General features: G+C 47.6%; 1 long non-coding RNA gene across 1 annotated transcript; it reads right to left on the minus strand.

The window, feature by feature from the left end:
- Positions 1–8,022: 8,022 nt before the first annotated feature.
- Positions 8,023–9,253, minus strand: LOC124676069. The gene is made up of 3 exons (XR_006993507.1): positions 9,163–9,253; positions 8,997–9,054; positions 8,023–8,125 (listed from the first exon to the last, which is right to left on the minus strand). It is a non-coding gene; the product is annotated as an uncharacterized LOC124676069 (long non-coding RNA).
- Positions 9,254–23,797: the final 14,544 nt, after the last annotated feature.

Genomic DNA, 23,797 nt, shown 5'->3' on the forward strand with positions numbered 1-23,797 from the left:
TACTTTGCCCCAACGAAACAGGTGAGGTTGTCAATCTCACCGGCTTGCTGTAACAAAGGATTAACCGTATTGTGTGGAAGATGATTGTTTGCGAGAGAAAACGAGTAAAAACAAGTATTGCAGCAGATTTGTATTTCGGTATTAAAAGAATGGACCGGGGTCCACGAGTTCACTAGAGGTGTCTCTCCCATAAGATAAAAGCATGTTGGGTGAACAAATTACGGTCGGGCAATTGACAAATAGAGAGGGCATAACAATGCACATACATGACATGATAAGTATAGTGAGATTTAATTGGGCATTACGACAAAGTACATAGACCGCCATCCAACCGCATCTATGCCTAAAAAGTCCACCTTCGGGTTATCGTCCGAACCCCTTCCAGTATTAAGTTGCAAAGCAACGAGACAATTGCATTAAGTATGGTGCGTAATGTAATCAACAACTACATCCTCGGACATAGCGCCAATGTTTTATCCCTAGTGGCAACAAGACAACACAACCTTAGAACTTTCACGTCATCTGTCCCGGTGTCAATGCGAGCATGAACCCACTATCGAGCATAAATACTCCCTCTTGGAGTTAAAAGCAAAAACTTGGCCGAGCCTCTACTAGTAACGGAGAGCATGCAAGATCATAAACAACACATATGTAATAACTTGATAATTAACATGACATGGTATTCTCTATCCATCGGATCCCGACAAACACAACATAGAGTATTACGGATAGATGATCTTGATCATGTTAGGCAGCTCACAAGATCCAACAATGAAGCACAATGAGGAGAAGACAACCATCTAGCTACTGCTATGGACCCATAGTCCAGGGGTGAACTACTCACTCATCACTCCGAGAGCGACCATGGCGGTGTAGAGTCCTCCGGGAGATGAATCCCCTCTCCCGGCGGGGTGCCGGAGGAGATCTCCGAGAATCCCCCGAGATGGGATCGGCGGCGGCGGCGTCTCGGTAAGGTTTTCCGTATCGTGGTTTTTCGCATCGGGGGTTTCGCGACGGAGGCTTTAAGTAGGCGGAAGGGCGAGTCGGGGGCTAACGAGGGGCCCACACCACGGGCGGCGCGGGCCCCTCCTAGGCCGCGCCGCCATGTGGTGTCGCCACCTCGTGGCCCCACTTCGTATGCTCTTCGGTCTTCCGGAAGGTTCGTGGCAAAATAGGCCCCCGGGTCTTCGTTTCGTCCAATTCCGAGAATATTTCGTTACTAGGATTTCGAAACCAAAAACGAGCGGAAAACGAGAACCGGCACTTCGGCATCTTGTTAATAGGTTAGTTCCAGAAAATGCACGAATATGACATAAAGTGTGCATAAAACATGTAGGTATCATCAATAATATGGCATAGAACATAAGAAATTATCGATACGTCGGAGACGTATCACTTCGCGCCAAGTTTAAAGTACCACTTGACTTTCTGGATAGAATTCCAAAATTGCGAACCCTTGGTAGGCACCAGTGGAGAGAAAAGGTCGTTCTCCCCAAGGTACTTAGCTCTAATCAGCTCGGCCCAAAGCCCATCAGCATTGTGGTAGAGCTTCCAAACCCACTTAAGCATGAGCGCAATGTTCATATGCCTAGTGTTGAGGATGCCCAAACCCCCAGCCTCCTTAGGTCGGCACACCGTTGCCCAATCAACCATGTGGTACTTGCGCTTATCTCCCACTCCTTCCCAAAAGAAACGGGAGCGGACCTTGTCGAAGACCGCATGCGTAGAATCAAAAAGCATGAACAAGCTCATCGCAAACAGCGGAAGGCTCGACAGACAGGAGTTCGTCAGCTCCAGACGCCCAGCTGAAGCCAAAAAGATTCCCTGCCACGGATCGACCCGTTTGGCTACTTTGGCCGTAAGGAACTCCCAGTCCGAGGCGCGTAGCGACTTGTTGCTAAGGGGCAATCCCAGGTACTTAATGGGAAATGCTCCCAAGCGACAGTTAAGGAGCCGAGCCACCCGCTCCTCGCTCCCGCAGGCGTGGTCCCAACCACTACAACCTCACTTTTAGCAAGATTGATCTTAAGGCCTGACATCAGCTCGAAACTAATCAGGACGAGCTTGAGGTTGGCAATACCATCTTCTGTCGGCTCGATCATCACCATCGTGTCATCTGCATACTGCAGGAGAGTGTCTCCCCCGGGAATCAAGTGCCGCACCAGACCCAAAATGTGTCCAGCCTCCTTGGCTCTCGACAGCATGGCCGCCAAAGCGTCGACCATGAAGTCAAAGATAATGGGGGACAACGGGTCTCCCTGCCTGACCCCTCTCGCATTGCGGAAGAAAGGGCCGATTTCCCCATTAACGTTCACCGCCGTTTGGCCGCCCGAGACCAGTTGCATAAGACGGTGAACCATCGTGGCAGAGAACCCTTTCCGGCGAAGAACTTCGCGCAGAAAATCCCTGTCTACCCGGTCATAGGCCTTCTCAAAGTCTAACTTCAGGAAAAGGCCCCCAAGCCTTTTAACCCGCAGCTCGTGAGCGATCTCGTGCAAGGCCAACACTCCCTCGTGAAGGGCCCTGCCCTCAATAAAAGCAGTCTGTGAGCGGTCAATCGTCCTATGAGCTAACGGAGCGAGGCGAGACGCAAAAGCCTTAGAAACAAACTTAAAAATCACATTGGCGGAACTGCTTAATAGAGTCTGCCCCTTTAACTTTAGGAATCAAGGACAGGATCCCAAAGTTCAACCGTGAGATATCCACCCTCCCTAGGGCAAAATCATTCAGAATCTGGAAAACAAGGGGTCGCAACGTTCCCCAGAACCTCAGGAAGAAAGCCACTGGCATACCATCCGGGCCCGGGGCCGAATCCACTTTCATATCATGGAGGATGGCATCTAACTCCTCTAAGGTAAAAGTTCTTTCCAGCTCAAAATTTTCTGCATCGGAGATACGTTTACAGGGAGGCCAGAGGTCTTGAGCCAGGGTGAAGGCCCTAGCCTCGCCGGATGAGCCCATCAGCTGGCGGTAATAGTCATACACATGTCCCATGATAGCGGACTGCTCCGAAAGCTCGCCCTGTTCCGAAATCAGGCGAGGAATCCCGCATTTCCGACGACGCCCGTTGGCTATCGCGTGGAAGTACGCCGTACAGGCATCACCTTTGAGAAGCCATTGGATGCGGCTCCGCTGACGCCAATACTCCTCCTCTAAGGAGTCAAGCATTACAACCTGGTCCTCCAGGTGATAGCGGAAAGCCCATCCCTCCTCGTCTAACCCTGACGAATCAGCAAGCGCATCAAACGCCTCGACCTGAGCCAGAAGCCCAGCCTTACGGTCCCGCTTCTCCTTCCCAAGGTTTGCCCACCAACCCTTGAGGAACTGACGCGAGCACCTCGCCACGCACAGACCAAAGCTCAATCGATCCCCTATGAGGACCAAAGTCATTCAGAAAGGAGCCCAGTTTACCCTTAACTAGGTCCAAAAACCCCGGGATCCCAAACCACCAAGTTTGGAACATGAACCTGGCAGGCCCACACCTCTCCTCCTCTCCACTTTTAAAAAGGAGAGGAGTATGGTCTGAACCAATACGGGTGATCGCCGTCAGGGAGCAGAGCGGGAACCAAGCCTCCCAGGCCGGGGACACAAAAACTCTATCCAGCACACATCTCACCGACGACAGCTGCTTGTTCGTCCAGGTGTACCGTGCCCCTACCCTAGCCACCTCCCTAAGTGACAGGTTAGCAATGGCGTCATTAAATCTATGGACCCTGGGCCAATTAATGTTGGCATTATTCTTATCCCCAGCTCGGCGGATAAGATTAAAGTCCCCACCCAGTACCACCGGGTCCTGGTACGAGCTAACTTCCCTAGTAAGCTCTGCCAAGAACTCGTCAGTACGTTGGTGATCTGCTGGTCCGTAGACCAACACAAACCACCACTTCTTGTTGGACCTCCTCTGGAGGATATGAGCGCTAAGGTAGAAGGTACCCTTCCTCCACACCCCAACCTCGAACGTCTCATCCCGGAAACCCAGCAACAGGCCCCCGGAGTGCCCTGTCGCTGGCAGCCAGTTCCAATTGAATTGGCCACCGACCTCAAGCCTGCGAAGCTCGGATGCCGAAAAATCCTGCCTAATTGTCTCTTGGAGACCTACAAAATCCACCTTCTCAGAGCGCAGATAGTCAAGCATTTGGGACCGTCTCCCAGAGGCCCCAAAGCCCCGAATGTTGTAAATGAGGCCTTTCATCGCTACCCGGCGCGCTTACCCCGTCCCTTGCGGTTCGACAGCAGTGGCCGCTTAGCGCACGCACGCTTGGGCTTGCTTCGGGTCGAAGGGCCTTCCCCCTCCGGGTCCTCCGACACCGGCGGGCCCTCCACCGGTACCTCAGCTTGCAGGTCAGCCTCCCTGGCCGTTGCTAGCTGTTCTTCCTTTTCCTTCTTAAAGGCCGCAGCCGCAATGGCTGCCTGGGCGAGCTCCCTTGCTCGCACCAGGTCTAGAATCTCGCACGGTGAGCCCCTGCTCGGGTTGAAAACTATGCAACTATCCACTAAAACATTGGAAAGCCTCGCATCAGGAAGGGAAACAAGAGAAGTGGATTGGTGCGTACCTGAGTCCAAGTTCTTGTCAGCAGTCAGTCTCTTGGCCTTCTCCAGCGCCGACAGGTTGACCGACGCCTTGCTGTGCCTGGAACTCTTCCTTACAGACAGCGCCTTGTCCTTCTTCTTGATCGCCCTCGAGTAGGTCGCAACCGTCTTGGACTTCTCCCCTTCCGCAGCCACCACCGGCACCGCCTCACCATCCTCCGGTAGCCTTACCTCAGGTAGCGGCAAGGAAAACTGCACCCCATCGCCCCCATGGGCCGCACCGGCGTGGCAGCAGCCTTTTCCCCAACAGCCAGGAGCTCTCCCTGAGCTACCTCCATGGGAGCGGCCATCCCTAGGCCCGTCCCCATGGCCATGTCCACTCCCCCCTCCAAGGCGGGGTCGCACACCTGCGAGTCAGTCGACCCCTCCGCAGCCTTAGGAGGGGAGGCCACAGGAACCATGAGAGAGCGGGGCTGGCGGAATGAGGCCAGCACACCCCCATCCGCCAGGTTGGACCCGTACTCGTCGAGGAAGCGCAGCCGCGACTCCGTGACACCCAACGGCGGGGCGCTGTGATACCCCCCAGCACCCGTCCCTCCTCCACGCGCCTCCGTAGCCTGCTCCTTGCCCTTGGTCGTCTCCTGCGGCTTCTCAGCAGCCGCCTGGTTCCTCTTTTCCTTGTCCTTCTTCCCCAGGTCATTCCACTCCTCCTCGGACGGAGTCAAGTCATCGTAGTCCTCATCATCCTGATCATCATCCCTTGGCGGCGACGGGGCCGGCCCCGACCCAGAAGTGCCACCGCCCCTCCCGCCCAGCTCAGCCTTCACAGAGATGTTGTATCCTTCCCCATTCACCACCAGCTGCACCGTCCCTTTGATCCGCTCCGGGTACCGGCACTGAAAGCGCATCCGGATGGGTTCTGTTCGGAATTTGCACAGGGACAGCTCATCCACCTCCAAAGGGCGGCCAATCAGAACCATAGCAGCCATCAGACGGTCCACCTCCATGAGGTCGTCCGGGACGCCAGACAGCTGGACCCACACCGACGGCAAACTCAGTGCAGGTTTGGGGCTAAGGAACGCCTCCCGAATCTCCACCTCTACCTTGTTGATTGGTAGGAAAAGCTTGCCATGCCTCGTTCCCATACGAAGCGTGGCCTGCGAGGGGAAACACACCGAGAACTCCGTCTCGCAGAGACGACACACCGCCAATCCCACCGCTCGTCCACCAAGTCCTTGAATTCATCAGAAATCTGCAGAGGTGACAGCGGAGTGCCCTTGAACTTGATCACCGCTGTGAAAGACTCCCCAGTGCTCTTGCCCTTGATCGGATCCACCTCAATCGCAAAGAACCCCGCCCCCGCAATGGCGTGACCCATAGTCTGCAGCCGGAGGAACTTGCCGCGCGACGTACAGTTTGCGGACGCGTGCCCTCCCCTCCACAGATCACACAGATCGGTTCGAAGGTGCACGTCGACTGAAAGTGTCCAGGGCGCCCACACTTGAAGCATTCAGCATCTGCCACGGCACCCGCCGGAGCGGCAGACCCAGCTTTGCCCTTGTGCTTACTCACTCCGCCCTTCCCTGCTGCCGGCCCCCGCCGCCCGACGATTGGGATTCCTGGCACGGCCCTCGCCGGCCGAACGACGCGGAGCCCTGTCCTCGCGCCGCTGTTGAGCATGCCACCACGCCGGTGGCTGGACCCATCCCTCCTGATGCTGGTGGCCCCCTCCACTGCCATGGCCCTCAGCACGAAAGCCGTTCTGGCCACCTCCTCCGTGGAAGTGCCCGGCCTCACCATCCGACCGAAAATGGCCGGCTTGCTCTTGACAGAAGGAGTTGCCGCCACCGCTCTCCTGGCAGTAGGAGCCCCCACCTCCGCTGCCCTCCTGGCGAAACGAGCCGCCGCCGCCACCCTCCGGCCAGAAGGGGCCGCCGCCGCCGTTGGTGTTGATGCTGCCACCTTCCTGGCGGAAGGGGCCCCCGCCTCCAAAGTTGCCCTCCTGGCGGAAGGGACCGCCGCCGCCGCCACTCTCCTGGCGGAAGGAGCCGCCACCACCGAAGCTGCCGCCCTCCTGGCGGAAGGAGCCGCCGCCACCTCCCTCATGGCGATGCCCCCCGTCTGACCCGCCGTAGCCAGGCCCCTGCCAACTGCTGTTGGCGCCGTAGCGACCGCCACCCTGCCCCTGATTGTGGCCACCGCCACCACACTGCTGCCGCCCTCCTGCCAGTACCCCGCACCGCCGCCGCCCCCCTCCGCGCGCCGCCCGTCACCACCCTCGCCGTCGAGCCGGCGCTTGTTGCGACCATCGCCCCCCATCGCCGTCACCTCCGCAAAGGATCGAGTGAGCGCCGGTGGTTGTGGGGGACGGATAGCGAATTTGGAGTGTCTAGAGAAGCGCTGCCGCACCTCCTCTCCTCTGGCAAGAAACCCTAACCGAGGATCGGAAACCCCTTTTGGCAACCAGAGCCATCTCTTAACCCCGATAGAGGCCCCTTCCAGGCCCGTTGGAAAGGAGAGCAAAAGTGGGCCAAGCCCAACATGCGGCCCAGAGCCCACAGACGAGCCTGGCAGCCTGGGGAACTCCTCCAGGCCCGGAACGGCCACGCAGGCTGGCCGGCCCAAGTCCAGCCCACCAGCCTGGCACGGGGCGCTCCCCTGCGAGACGCTCCTCCCCTCCGCGGTCCCGACCTTAGGCGGCGCCGCAGCCGCCGCCGTCTCCCTCTGGTCGCTCGGCCGCCGGTCTCCCGTGACCGGGCCGCACACCGCCGGAGAAGCCGCCAACGAGGAACCCCGGCCACCCCGCTTCCAGCCAGCATCCCCAAGTCGCCCGAACCTGGGAGACTGGCCCGCCGAGAACAGCGAACCCTCGCCTCCCGACGCAAAGGCCCGCCGACGCCGGTGGCGGAGGGAGCCCCCAAGCTCCTCCGCCCGATGGATGAACCCATCCAGCGTAACCGAGGTCACCGGCCTCCGCCGGCCCTCCGCAGAGGACGAGTCCCCAGACCCCGTCTCCGCGACCGACTCCAAAGCGAGGCACGGGTCCTCGCCAGCGTCCTCGTCGTCGGACACCGCGAGCGCCCAGAAGCGGCCGAGGCTCCGCCCCATGCCCTCACCGGGGGACGGGACAGAGCAGAAGGCGCCTGCCCTGGCCGCCGTCGGGGGCGAGCTGGTCGCCGTCGCCCCGCCATCGCCTTTCGAATCGCCCACACCTGTCCGAACCGTCATCGGCTCATCAACTCACCTTATTCAGATCAACTATGGAGAGCAGGAAACAAAAGTAATAACACAGGGAACAAGCAAGTAGAAAGAAGTATCTTTCTAGCACTACCAGCCCACTAATCCCAAGGTGTTTCACATCCAACACACAAGCAATATGAAAGCCATCATAAGTAAGATCCTCATGACACAGAGTGTTCCTCTAAACCCATCCCCATCCACCGATTAGCATCGCCTCCACATGCACAAAAAAGACAACACTTCACCTGAGAGTTCATCTATTTCCCATGACATTCTCTGGGACATCATCTTCTTTTTGATGGGATCCACCTTCGGGTTTGCTTGGTGCTAGGCAAGTTGGCAGGGTAGCTCATCACTGTAGGCAATTTGAAGCGAACAAAAAGTCAGCTTACTGTAAAGAAAGTCTGTATATCTGAAGCGAGCAAAGCATCTGTATATCTGACACACCAGTCATATCATAATTCTTTACAAGCAAGAAATGAGTTGAAAATTCATTCAAAATTCTGTACCAGGAACATCACATATTCCATTCCATTCATACTCATGAGCAGACAACACAAAGAAACAATCATGCCCATTAAAAAAAATAGCATCTAGTTCCCAATTCACAACAAATAAACAAAAACTCGCCCTAGTCCACTTGGCTAATGTCCCAACAACAAAAATATATATCAGAGAAGGTAACTTGCAACTGCCACTCTAGTCCACTTGGTTAAAGTCCAAACAAGTAGCTCAACAGCAGATAGGTAACCAATTTGATAAATTTATAACACAAATAAAGGTAAACACCAAATCATCCATCATGAGAACGATACGTTGCAAAGTGGTTCACAACGTGTATCAGACTATGTGCACCACATAGATGCAAGCACAATCATTCTAGTTACAAGTGCAAAAAAAATTTTTAACAACACCTATAGATTATTGGGCTGGGCTGCGGTAGTGGCTTCGAGATGTATGATGCAACACAATCATTCTAGTTCATGTTTTTCACAACATTTAGTTAAACTAATCCACACCTTGCATGACTCGGCTCAATTTAGCACTTAAATACGCCTAATGACCACTCTAATCTACATCCAGACTTTGCAAAGAGATCACACTACTCATAAGCACATACATTCAACACTTCTTGTCCAGCACCAGGACTTGACCAAAAAGGCTAACTACAGCAAGGAACAGTAGGACAAAATAAACATGGGAACTTTTTCGGTTGAAAACTGTACCATCATGAAGAGCTGCCATAACCTCTAGGTCGCTGAATGCCACCATCCGGTAAGGGCCCTGTTCAACAAAGAAAGATGACAGTTAGTTGTATAAACTATGTTTCTCCACTACAAAGTGGGTTATAGGGAACACACGCAACAAAGGAAGATAGGCAGTACGAATTACATCGAGGATGTCATCTATACTGGCCCCCATTCCTCGAGGGAATCCCCTGGAAGATGCACCTCTAGTTGAGCGACTTGATTGCTCCTTCTTTAGTGATTCGCTCCTGGACAACACCGCCGCGGGAGAGGACTTGATCACTGGAAACTTCTCATCCAGCTCGTGTCCATGTGTTTGACCAGCCTCGTCACCATCATCTGCACCAGCAAATCGTTCAACTCGATCAGATGGTTATTTAAAGAGAAATGCAAGTTAAAAATAAAATCAAAACTGAGCATAGGAAACAAGTTCACTACTGCACAACGCATACACAGGACCATGATTCCTATGCAGGGATATAGCGGATAAATCTATAGTTAAAGAGAAAGCGCTACTACCATAAGGAATATCTAAATTTAACCGGCACCATATTTCTATATACACACAGCGGTGTTAGCAACACCCAGATCATGTCAAGCGCTAGCAATAGAATCAAACATTCCATAATCCTAAACATCAACCAAAGAATGACCAAATCCATATTCGATGTCATCTCACAAGGGAATAAGTAGCTAATGTCCCAACAACAAAAATATATATCAGAGAAGGTAACTTGCAACTGCCACTCTAGTCCACTTGGTTAAAGTCCAAACAAGTAGCTCAACAGCAGATAGGTAACCAATTTGATAAATTTATAACACAAATAAAGGTAAACACCAAATCATCCATCATGAGAACGATACGTTGCAAAGTGGTTCACAACGTGTATCAGACTATGTGCACCACATAGATGCAGCACAATCATTCTAGTTACAGTGCAAAAAAAATTTTTAACAACACCTATAGATTATTGGGCTGGGCTGCAGTAGTGGCTTCGAGATGTATGATGCAACACAATCATTCTAGTTCATGTTTTTCACAACATTTAGTTAAACTAATCCACACCTTGCATGACTCGGCTCAATTTAGCACTTAAATACGCCTAATGACCACTCTAATCTACATCCAGACTTTGCAAAGAGATCACACTACTCATAAGCACATACATTCAACACTTCTTGTCCAGCACCAGGACTTGACCAAAAAGGCTAACTACAGCAAGGAACAGTAGGACAAAATAAACATGGGAACTTTTTCGGTTGAAAACTGTACCATCATGAAGAGCTGCCATAACCTCTAGGTCGCTGAATGCCACCATCCGGTAAGGGCCCTGTTCAACAAAGAAAGATGACAGTTAGTTGTATAAACTATGTTTCTCCACTACAAAGTGGGTTATAGGGAACACACGCAACAAAGGAAGATAGGCAGTACGAATTACATCGAGGATGTCATCTATACTGGCCCCCATTCCTCGAGGGAATCCCCTGGAAGATGCACCTCTAGTTGAGCGACTTGATTGCTCCTTCTTTAGTGATTCGCTCCTGGACAACACCGCCGCGGGAGAGGACTTGATCACTGGAAACTTCTCATCCAGCTCGTGTCCATGTGTTTGACCAGCCTCGTCACCATCATCTGCACCAGCAAATCGTTCAACTCGATCAGATGGTTATTTAAAGAGAAATGCAAGTTAAAAATAAAATCAAAACTGAGCATAGGAAACAAGTTCACTACTGCACAACGCATACACAGGACCATGATTCCTATGCAGGGATATAGCGGATAAATCTATAGTTAAAGAGAAAGCGCTACTACCATAAGGAATATCTAAATTTAACCGGCACCATATTTCTATATACACACAGCGGTGTTAGCAACACCCAGATCATGTCAAGCGCTAGCAATAGAATCAAACATTCCATAATCCTAAACATCAACCAAAGAATGACCAAATCCATATTCGATGTCATCTCACAAGGGAATAAGTAGCTAAATAAAGCAGACATGGCAAAGTGGTAACATGAATGAAATTGCCATGATAAGGGCCGACTTCTCAAATTTTGGTCTTGTACACACCATGCATCAGTAGAGCTTGCAAACTAAATCACCTCCCCTGAGATTTTCGAGATGAACACGGTGTATGGTGAATACCACTTGAGATTCCAGTCACTAGTATAGTTCCTACTTAGTTGGAAAGATAAAATATATGCCAAACAATACAAAAACGAATTGATGCAAATTATTCATGTCAGCACAATTTCGTAAATTATGTACACTTATAAGGTCATTTTAGTTTTAATAATTTGCATAGGTATTTGAGTTTCATCTATTATGGTGGTAAATAAATCTCAGAGCATTTTTTTGCATCTCGGTCTGAGTCAATATCTAAATAATGTGTGGTCATCTGCAAGACATGAAAAGGCGCCAATAAGAAAAAAAGAACATGTGAGAGGGAGAAGGAACAAATAATTCTAAGCATCGCAAGAGAGTGGCCAATAATAAAGGAGTTCAAACTTTTAATCTTGACCATCCAAAAATAATAATTCTAGGAGTTGATAGTTTTACATGCAATGACAGAAGGTTATCCATACTAGCTACTTATTCTATTTGTTCGAGGAGAGGAACCACGCATGTATGATGAAACCATGCATGAACATATGATGCCAAACAATGCAACAGATTTCGACAGTAGCTTTGGATGGAACCATGTTATGATGCCGAATTGCAGATGATGATCAACTGACCTCGCTTCGGAATGCCTGCCAGTGAGGAGGCCATAGAACACAATAAGCTGCATTGGCAGTAATTAAAAGGTTTGTAATAGGCTCAATCAGAGCAGAAAGTTTCAACCAAACCATGGTTAGGTACCATTTAAAGGCTATTCGTTCTGATATGCAACCTCAGCAGAACTATAGTCAAAATATGATTCCAATATTATCAAAACATGGTCCCAACGAATCCAAAACATGAAAAAGCAGACTCTTGTATTTCACAAATTAAGCAAGCATGGGCTCATTGTAGTTACAACATTGCAAGCTAGTTCTAGAAACGACACCGAATCGGGGCAAAATACACAAATTGATATGATTGCATTAAATTCGATAGTGCTTGTAATAGCAACTGAAAACAAATTATGTTCGAACCAAAAACCATATTGATCTCTGCAGATGATACAACACATTAATTCGAAATGTGTAAAATAATAAACCAAAGTGTTTCCAATACAAAATCATAATCATACAGCGACACCACTGAGTCCTAAATAAGTAGATCATCGACTCTTTGGCCGGATCACAGAAGCACCAGTTTTATGACTGAGGTACACAGAGCATGTAGAGGAGAAAGAAGAGGAACCTGATGACTCACCTAGAGCATGGAGACCTAGAAGAAGGCCGCTGCTGCCATAGCTGCGCCATGGTGAACTCGCCTCCATCGCATGGCAGCGAGAGCGGAGGAAGTAGTCGAAACCATGGCTACCTACTGGCCATCTCCATCTTTACTACTCCATTGCTGCTGCATCAGGGCCTCATCTATTTCTCCCCTTAATGAATGCGCCATGGAAATATGCTCCTCTGTGTACTGCTCCAGCGACTACCACTGGTTGAAGAAGCTCAGCTCGTACGGTGTTGCGGCAGGGCTTGCGTCCTCAGCACTCCACAATGACAGTGCCATGATGGTGCTTGATCTGATCTTCTTAGTTGGACAGAGGATAAATGCTAGAAAAAAATAATGGGTATGAGAAAACAGAGGAAACATGATTTTGGTTACCAGGACAGGATAAGTAAACGAATAATAGTAATAATTAAATAGTAATGGAACAAATGCGAGAAGAATATGTTCTAATCAGTTAACAGAGTAGTGCACAAACGACTACAACATTTCATGACAAAAGTACACGTGAGGCATTCTCATCCAATTTATAGTTTGCCTTGGCAAAACAAAAAATTTGCCAACCTCAATAACTACTTAACAAACCCAAATATTTCATTTGTGGCACAAAGTAACAAGCTAGGTCTATTTCTTTATAATATCAGTCCAACAGCAAGTAAAACAGTTGTACAGTGTAAAAGAAGGATGCTTTAATGTTAAACTCATCAATCTATCGTTAATTGTTTCTGTGAATCATGTTTTAACAACATAGATAGTACTCTCTCCGATTCATATTATTTAATGCTAAAATGGATGTATCTACAACTAAAATGTGTCTAGATACATCTATATTAGCATCAAGTACTATGGATCGGAGGGAGTAATTAATTTCCTCATGAGATATCACTATCATGTTTTTTCAGTTACATTAATCACATCAAGAACAAAAGCCAGAATAAAAATCACCATTACGCTGCATCATGCAGCCTCAGCTGATATAAAGTGGATAGAGAGCCTAATAGCATGATCAAAACTTTAACATGTAGTACCATTTTATGAAGCATCCTGCCACTCTGAATGAAGCTAGTGAACTAAAGACAGATTCATATTTGAACTAAATGGATATGTACCATCAGACCATCTCAAATTTTGGAATTTCATTGAGCATAACATTAGTATATAATGCAAAAGCCTCATTTTTTCCTCTTCTGACGCCTGTAACACCAAACCTTCTAAATGTTCAAAGAAATTAAATGCAAAAGCTCTTTTGCGTTTTCTCGAAAACAAAAACTATATATGCAAACCAGGAAGCTGCCAAGGCAAGTTATTTTTAACTATAATCAGGGGTAAGAACTGAAACTAGTATCTATGAGTATTCTTACCTGCTAAACTTGTATTCAGAACTGAACTATTCTAGTAAGATTATAAGCTTGATCAGGGATTTGGTTAATGGTCGGTAAATCTGATTACCGCCCAGTAACCAAGTTTCCCGTGCACCCTTGGTAAACAGGCTAACCGAGCAAAAACTCCCGATTTTTTTTGAAGTATTTGAATTCGAACCCGAATCATGAGTAAAGAGAGCGTATCTTTAGATAAAAACTGAAGTGAAGGCAGGGCGTAGTGGTAACGCTGCGGGGTCTACCTTGGCGGTCCCTGGTTCGACTCCCTACTATTTTTTTTACTTTGCTCAAATTCAGTAATAATTTGACAAAATGATGTAAAAAAGAAGTGCTGGAGGAGTTCGAACTCGCGATGTCAAGGCGCTGCACTAGAGAGCTAACTCACCACCATTGAGTTACATGTTCTTCAATGTATAAATACAGCTTAAGCGTGGAGTGCTTCAGACAAAATTTGAATTCAAAATTTGATTTTTGAATTTGCTTGGTAACCGATCAGGATTTCTCGGTTACCGCCGCGGTAACCGGGAATCCCGAGCCCCCTTGTTTTTTTTTTATTCGGGAACCAAATCCTTGATCTTGATCACCACATATAATTAATGAACTAAACTAAAAATGTGCTGAATGTTCATTATGTAAAGCAGCACTGTTAGTGCAAAGCAGCACTTGTTTCAGAGCAAGGACCACCTTAATGGCACTGAAAACCACCTAAAGCACACATCACTCAAAGTTTCTATTCTTGGCTTTTAATGGGTGGAAGACAAACTAACAAATGGCCTTGCAAATTATGAAGTGCCTGCTGTTTGCACTATCCAACTTCGCACAGATGATTTCCTGGTGGAAAAATATGGCAAGGAATAGATAAGTGAAAGTCAATAGCTCACCCAGGACCCTATCTCTTCCTAAAGAAATCTGCTTCCCAGGACCACGATTGACTTACATGCATCGATACCTGACAAGATTACTTCTAACAATCTCCCCATTAATCTTGTCATATCAACTAGACCAACTAATCCAGCTCACCTGGACCATGCACTTCACCTTGTGACAAGTGACGGTCTCGCACCGCCTCACGTCGAGCAACGGCATCACACCCTTTTCGTCAGCCTCGCGCTGACTCCATATAAGATGGAACCACACCACTGATTAGTAACCTACTAGGGCACACAAATTAGTAACCAACTAGTTCACTAGACCTCCACTCCCTAGTTGAGGATGAATGCTCTACTAGCAGAGACCATTAGAGAACATGTGGCTTACCAGACAGAAGCCCAATACTAGCAGAGAAGGGAACAATCAGAAGCTCACTTATAACATGAAGACCAAGAAGAGGCCACCGCTGCCACTGTAAAAGATTTATCCCAGTATATCTGCAGACCCAACAAATAGCAAAGTCAGATAAAGATAGGCAATGCAATGGTAAACTTGACATAGCAACACCAATGGTAGGCAGAGAATCTTGGGTGTAGTGATAATACAAAGAACAATATCAGATCTATAGGTCGTATAGTTCAGTTACTATTTGAGAATTAAGGAACTGATGAAACAGACAACAAACATATAAACTAAATAAATTACTGGCTACATATTCCATTTCATGGCATAATTGTTGTGTTAATAACAGTAAAGATAAAGTATTACAAAAACTCTGTAAAAAGTGCATTGCTAATTCCCAAATTAAAATTTCCAGACATGAGGTGAGTGAGGTGAATAACATGCATTTGGACACTGATACTAGCACAAACAGAGCAAGTACTATTAAATGTAGACAAGTGATTGAAGCCTTCCGACAGAGCAACCACCGCCAATTTAACTCATATTAAAAAAACAGAATTATTAATTATGTCCAAGACAAGATTGTTCGCAACTCTCAAATCATTCATAACCCAGCAAGACACTGGAAGGAAGCATGCATGGAATTTGCAGTAGCATTTAGAATTCACATTGATGCAATTTGTAGTACCATTCTTTGAATTACATAAGATCAGCTAGACATCAAAATAAGTAGAATAGTACTGATGCACATTTCCGAACGAGAAATAAGCCTACAATATTCAATTCGAAAATGATAAGGCACATAATAGAAGCATCTTTTCAGTAAGTACAACGACATGAAGGAATTGGATAGAAGCATGGCAGCATCGATATGAGTATTATCTATACATAAGTAGGAGGAATTCTTTTTTGGCAGGGGAAAGTAGGAGGAATTCGTTGTTCCTGACTAGATGCGCCCCTTCAACAGTACCAGTTAAATGCAATTAGTATCTTGAAACTAATTAACTTCAGGTTGTGTTGTAGTTGACCAAATTAGAAGAATATTAGGGACTCTACCAAACCATGTTTAACTAAATATTTAGGTTTTAATCTGATCGTACATAAACGTTCATTTCGCTTTGTGTGCTTATATGAACATTGGCTTAATTAATATGCAAGAAGAACGAGCTAATTAAGCCGGACGGTACCAAACTTTGAAATGTTATACACATGCATGACCATTTACCAAAAGTATGAAGTTGTACTTGAGCACCACAAACTCAGGTTACAACTAGATCTCGACACCCTCGAATGCTGCTATGTTAAACACAACACAGCCAATGGCATATATGATACATACATGGAGTCACTCAGGTTTCAGGTCTCCTCATCGATTACAAGACAGATACATGCAAAGATGAGAAGCAAAGTCACCAAATCAATTTCATCGTCTCATCATATATTCTTATTAGGTCTTACAATAAAAAAGTTATCATATTTGTTTCTCTACAACTAAAGACCAAATTAATCTGACCCTAATTTAGCACAACACAAAGATCACATACAACAACAGCATCTTAGCATCAACGACCCAACAAAAGTAGCCAACAAGAAAAATGGGTGGTGGCTACCTTCTTGTACTGTGGTGGTCTTGCTCTCGGTGGAGCATAACCAGAATTGAGGGGGTTGCTGCGACGTGCTGGTGGAGGGCCTGGACAACGACTCTTGGTCCGCGTCGGTGAACCATCGCCGGCAGCAAGTCCTTGCAGGCCTCGAGCTTTGCTGCAACCGGATGGCGGCACGGTTGAGCGAGAGCGAGGTCGACGCCTACTCCTTTCCATTTCCGTGTCAGCGTAGGTCAAGGATGACCGTAGGCTGAAGATCAAGTGTACCACATCAATCCCATTCTAAAGAAACAAAGAAACAGAGAATCTTGAATCAGCGAAGACAGAGGTAGGCGGCGGCAGAGCATGGGCAGAGAAGGAAACCAGACTGAGAGTTTATTTTGATACGTATATAGCCAACCTGAGTGGGAAGAAGGGCTCATGCTCTGCCGGCTGGCCGCTGCCTGGTCGTTCATCAAGCCTCGCACTTGCCCATGACATAGCTCTACAAAAATCACAAAGATTTCAGGTGACTAAACAAAGAAGTCCCCTGCATAGATATTATATTAAAAATAAAAGAGCACTTAACGAGTTTTATGTTTGTACGTGCAAGCTTAACCTAAAACTATTCTTCTAACTCACTTGCTTGTGTGCTAAATTTTTCTACCGATCTGAAGAAGCAGATAGGGACGGCAAATCCAATATATATCTGGAACAAATCCTAAAGAACTCCGTATTTTGCCTGGTTCACGGGACTGCTTGAAGTGGGGAATACATATATTCTGGGAAGAAATTACCTCCTGCGGGGCTGGAAGACGAGCGCGAGGTTGGGCTGCTCGTCGGGCCAGGCCGCCCCCTCCTCCCCTTGTGCATCGCCCACACTCCGGACGGCGACGTCAGCAGGTCCTCATGACCAACCCGTTTTCCCCCATCATCTACCTTCTCTGAATCACAGCGCATGCAAGGGGGTGTCCCGAACGTGAGCAGAGCGGCAATTGAAGACAGAGACGCATAGGATCAGGGAGGAGGAAAACAGACTGATGCCTTGTTTACTTCTCTCGTATTTTTCTCCCTAATGGGTACGGGAATGGGAGGGGATTTGGTGTTCACCCAATTCCATCAAATATCCTTCCCAAAAATACACAGTATGATGGAGAGTTTTTGATTTAGGCAAAAAAAAATGTGGGGATGAAAGGGGATGAGAGGGGATATCTTGGGATTATGTCGTTCAAAACCGGAGAAGTAAACATACTAGTGGGAATTTTTCGGGATACGAAATAATACTCTTCCATTCTCATAAATACCCTAGAAGTAAACAAGGCCTGACCGATGAGAACTCGAGGTGGCTGGGGACGGCTAGGAGGGGCGGCGATTGATTCCGCGGACGAGAAGAAGACGACCGCAGACGGTTAATTAATCGTCCGGCGAGGCCCAGCCGGTGCCGTCCTCGACGCGTTGCCTGAAGAGGAGCAGCTGGGGTTTCGCAGGACAGCAGATGGTGGCGCAGGGAAGCGGCGTCGGAGAGGGCATCGGGGGATGGGGCGGCGACCGGCGAGGCTGCGGCGGCGGCCGGGCGAGCGCGGGCTGTGGAGGAAGAATGTGGATACAGGGGAGCTAGGCGGCGGTCGATTGGGAGTGAGACGATTCCCGTGTGGTGTGTTGTACTTATGCATTGACTTCCTCGCCTTAATTAATTAATGGTGATGATGATGGAATCGAAGCGTTGGTTGTGTTGGCCAAGTGCATGGTTCAGTACTCAGTACGTACTTGTTCATGTATACTCACACCCAACGCATTGCCGAGTAATCCATGCAATGTCCATTGTAACGATGGCACTGGCAAATAGTGCTCCCTTCCTTCTAGTATCGCAAATTTATTTAGGTTTGGATGTATTTACATAGTATATTTTAGTGTACACATTTATGTTTAAAAAGGTTGCGACACTTATTTTAGAATGGCATCAGTCTTTTTCTTCTATGCCAACAATAGTTTTTTTTTACAGTAAGCGGCCCCAGAAGGAATAGAAACTGCATTAAAAAAGCAACAATTACATGGAGGTCCTCATTTGTTACGGTTCGTCCTGAATATACTCCAACCACCCCATGAATCCGGTCGGCTGTTAACCGACTAGTGGTACCTTGGTTCGAATCCAACTTCCCATCGGTTTGTTTATTCCAAAATCTGGAGGAATGCAGAATTGGAAGTTATTTGGTCACCTAAGGGAAACTCTAGTCTACGCCTAGGGGAAGCAGCTCTTTCCAAGATCTGGTTTGCAAGACTTCACAACTGGTTCAGTTTGATTACAAAAACTTCGAATTACTGTTTTTTTGCGTTGACCAACTTTTCGCGAAAGAAAGGGGCAGTCTAAGGCGGGACCAATACACTACTTGTGACGGTTGTGGCTTCTATTGTCTTCAAAAACCTAATATTTGAAGATAGGGCATCTAACTTTACAAAAAGTACCAGTACCCTAGCACAAGGAAAGACTAAGCAATTGGGTGCCTGGACTCCTTCTCCGCGCTCACCGGCGACCTCAAGGCGCATGCCGCGCCGAGGTCCAAGAGGAAGATGCTCGAGGTATTCTCTTTGCTGACGCATAACCAATTTCGCCCGCCATCTCGACGCCTTCGGGACATGGATTTCGAGTCGACGAGTCAACGGGTCGTTCTGGGGTAGCGACTCAGAGACTAGTCAAGACTAATCTCGACTCAGCAAGACTCATGTTTAATACTAAATTACTAATATGTACTCCCCTGCAATTCAAAAAAAGATGCATGAATTGCCCATGTTTACCCCAACTCCCATGTCCCCAGCCTTATATTATATCCTACATTATACTCGATCTGGAAGGCTCCAATCGAGCTTTATTGGGGGAGGGGGATTTAGATGCAGTGTCGCTGGCCGCCTCGGTCTCCTTCCACTCGAGCACCATGAGCAGTCGCACCACCACCAACCGCCACCAAAAGCAGCTCGAACAGCTCGGCGACGAAATCCCCATTGGCATCTCGCCAATCTCCACATGGATAAAACCTAGACCTAAACTAACTCTACTGCTACTTCTCTATAGAGGAGACCGGCCTCCTCTCCCACGCCGTCTCTAGCCGACAGAGCCGCCAAAGAGGTGAGGGAGAGGAGCACGGGACTCTATAGAGGAGACCAACCTCCTCTCCCCCGTTGTCTCCGGCTGACCAAGCCGCCGAATCAGAGAGGGAGAGGAGCACGGGACGAGGTCGACTAGTCTTATTTTATGCGGATAGTTTCGTTAGTGAAGCAAATGCCACTTCTAAAGCAGTGGCTAAAAAATGAAGCAAGTGTTACTTGAAAGTTTTGTATTATATCTTCCTATTTACATTACCCTTATATACCCATATTTGGACCATGTGCAAAGGGAGAAGGGAGTCCGACCCTAGTACTCCACTAATCGCATGGCCCACCAAAAAGAAAAAAAGAAGAAGCGGCGAAGCACGCACGCGGCGTGTGTTTACGGATCGATATAAAAAAATGCAGCAGAGTCGATCGTGTACAAACAAACGACCGAACGACTGCCTTGGCAATTAAGGCACCAGAATCAGGATTGATAGCGCGGATGAGGGAGAGAGAAAAAAAAGTGAAGGCACCTACTAGTATTTTTGGTTTGCTGGTCGGCCGGAGCAACGTACGTGACACGCGCGCGCGGGCAATGAGCAGTCGTCCTGAGGTTAATGAGCGCGCGCGGCGAGATCATGAGAGCAATTCCAATAGTGTAGCCAACTGCTGCCTATAAGCCAAGTGCCATGTCATTTATAGCCAATTTAGAGCCAACATATACAATAGTGAGCTATAAAAATGTACTCCAGTACTTAATCAATGTGTGGCCCACCTTTCACTCTCACAAAGTGCTTAGGAGACGCGTCTTAGAGCTGGCTCTTGCATAAGAGCCCACTCTCCTTCTCTCTCCTCCTCTCTCTCCTCCAACTAAGCAATAATATACTATTTTAATCCTTATAGCTAGCTGACTAGGACTTATTGTACTTGCTCTGACGCGACCGAGCGTTCCTTGGTTGACCGCATCACCATCGGGCCGCACCGTGTGCTAGTCACGCGCGCATGCATGAAGCGTTGCCCGCCTCAACCGGAGTGGACCACGACGTGCTACTGGTGCCGCCGACGGGCGACCTGGCCTACGCCGAGGTTCCGTGCAGCCAGGGGCGGAGCTCCCCTTAGGGCAAGATGGGGCAGCTACCCTACCTTTATTTCTGGATAAAAACTACATATATTCACGTGTATGTTCTTATATGTATACAATGTTCATTATTTTCTGTTATGTAAATTAGACATTTTGGTCCCATAAGAACTCAGATTTAGATGTTTAAATAGGCAAACGAAAGTTTTAGAAGAGGCACACAACTCTCATGTCTTGATTTATTTTATTTTATATCATCTTCGCAAATCCTTTTGGCGGTCTTGAAGAACAAGTCTATGAGGGATAAATTTTGAGAAATTCCCAGTTTCAACACAATGAGAGACTACTTCATGATTAGTCTAATGTACATGCAATCCTTACATATCAGTGTAACTAAAAACATGTGCATTTTTACAACTATTAATATGTTAGTTCCAACAAATATAATAAAACTTATCAAGTATCATGAATAATAACATTAGAAACATCAAAATAGTAGATATGTTTCGTATGAGCGTGCTACATAGAGCGAGATATATTCAAAAACAAAAAATGATATACCCATAGGCAGATCTATACGGGATTTGTTTATGGGCACGCCATTGATTTGAGTGATTGGAAGAGAGTCATGCACCAGTTCTTGCAAGATCTCATGCGGTCGCTCGCTGGTTGCCAACTCATCCCGTAAAAAAATCCCGTACGAATCTCCCGTAAGTGTAGCATTCTTATCGTGCTGAAACTAAGAAAGATTTAAAAAAAAGCTATAGCTTTTCTACTGTGACTTTTGGATGGAAATAAAATTTCACTTTTGGTATGTTTATAGGTTCTACTTCTATTTAAAGATATTGTTATTACCTTGCGTTTATAAATAGTATACCAATTCAAATAAATAACTTTTATGTTGAGTGATGCGATCAAATCTTTATTGGAATCCTTTAAAAATTGAAAAAACTGACTTGCACAATACAAATATAGGGGAGGGGGCATCTCCCCCCCCCCCCCCCCCTCCCGCAAACTACCCATGGTTCAAGTTAAATAATAATGTATGCATATGATTTTGCCCTACCAAATTTTTAGAACGTCCCCCGCCACTGCGTGCAGTCGCTGTGTTCGGGCTGTTCCGTGCAGACTACACGCCAGCCGTCGGGGGAACCCCACCGATGATTCTGACGGCAATGATGAGATGTAGGAATGCGTCAACCAGAAACGAGCCAAAACGAGCTCAAGCAGCTACTGGAAAACAAAACTGCCCCCGTCTGCTACGTCTCGTGTGATCCCTCCCCCTGTATGCATGTAACCCAGGGGATCTCCGTGACGGTGAATGTCAACAAGATGATCAAAGTCGGTTGCAGAGTAAAGATTCTGATGGCAGATTAGCTTGCTCGGCTTGCTCGGCTGGACCCGGAGGACACCGATGGCAGGTTTGGCGCCGATCTAACACAGATGAAGAAACTTGGCTCGTACAACGTTGAGGTCTGGAATGCAGCCGGCATGGATCTTGACGGGGTAGAGCTCGTGTGGCTGTCAGACGGAATAAGTAGCTTTGCAGATGCATAGTGGCCACTTACGATGGATATCGCAAGAACAAGCGAGATGAGCGGCATAAAAAGGTTTCTCCGTTTCCATGCGTCCAAACATACAAAGGGCTACGGGAGGATCGATCCGTACACGCGGAGAGACTTTAACGCCGCCGAGATATTGTCTCCCTGCCTGCAGAGCGCTGGGATGCTTGACAAGGTATCAACTTGTCAATGCCTACGGGTTATAGGCTAGGGTTTAGTTAGAAGTAGAGGGCAAGTAGATCTCGAAGGTTTCAGCCGAAAAGTACTCGACGATTATGAAAACTAGGGTTTGTGAACAATGATTCGATGATCTTCTCGTCCCTCGACTCCCCCTTTATATAAGAGGTGGAGCCGAGGGTTTCGTTTTGTACAAGTTACGTAGTCCGGGACGGTTTCTAACTCATCCCGCCAGATTACAAACAACACTTCCTATTACAACTCTACTTTCCTTAATATATCTTGGGCTCTCGAACCTTCTTGTTCTTCGGGTAATGGGCCTTCCTTAAACCCCGGGTACTATCTTTGGCAGGCCCATTTGGGATGCCTATGTCAGTAGCCCCCGAGATTTTGCTTGAATCGTAGAGTCAGGGAAAATCTCCACTGTTTATTTTTATTCGACAATTAAAACTTTTCTATATTTCTTTATATAAATTTATATATTGTACAGGGATATTGGTAGTTGGGGCTAGTTCATCTGACGGATCAGGTACTAGTTAACTGCTCTAGTGGCAATCCGCAAAAACCTACTTCAAGATCACGTCCCTGGACATGATCTCGGGATACTGGTGTAAACTTCGACAGGTGCCGCTTAAGGTCTTACCATTCCGTCGAGTCCCAGTCAAATTTATCGAGTACCTAACGCGTCCGTTAGGATTTTTCTTCGTATCTCGTTGATACGGATAAAAGTAGCAGAGCGCAGTCTTCGGCGATGCCACGCCCGGCGAGAACGGATTCGGGGTCTTACCTTCGCAAATTTGCGGCATTCGGAAATTGATCGCAACTTTGGCGTTCGAGAATATATTGTCGAGTGCTTTTCCGATCTGTAGGAATGGCACATTTTATCGAGTCAAATATGACTTATATTAATCTCCCGATGGGAGTATATGTAGAGTTAATTATAACTCGAAATATACTCTCTTGCTTTTCTATCTTTCTTTCTTTTCCTTTTTAAATTTCATCGGGCACGCGAACAGCGTTCCCGATGGGAGTAGCCCCCGAGGCTACAGCCAAGAACTTGTGCTTGGTTGTAGGCTCAACATTTTAGTCCACCTTGTCGCTATATTGCCATTATTTCCCGATATTCTTTCTTTTCCTTTTTTTTTATCTCTCGGGTGCGCGAACAGCGCTCCCGATGGGAGTAGCCCCCGAGGCTACAGCCAAGAACTTGTGCTTGGTTGTAGGCTCCCGCAATTTCTATACTTGCCATAGTTCGAA

The sequence above is a fragment of the Lolium rigidum genome, chromosome 7 (assembly GCF_022539505.1).
Source record: "Lolium rigidum isolate FL_2022 chromosome 7, APGP_CSIRO_Lrig_0.1, whole genome shotgun sequence".
In the NCBI taxonomy this organism is placed as follows: domain Eukaryota; kingdom Viridiplantae; phylum Streptophyta; class Magnoliopsida; order Poales; family Poaceae; genus Lolium; species Lolium rigidum.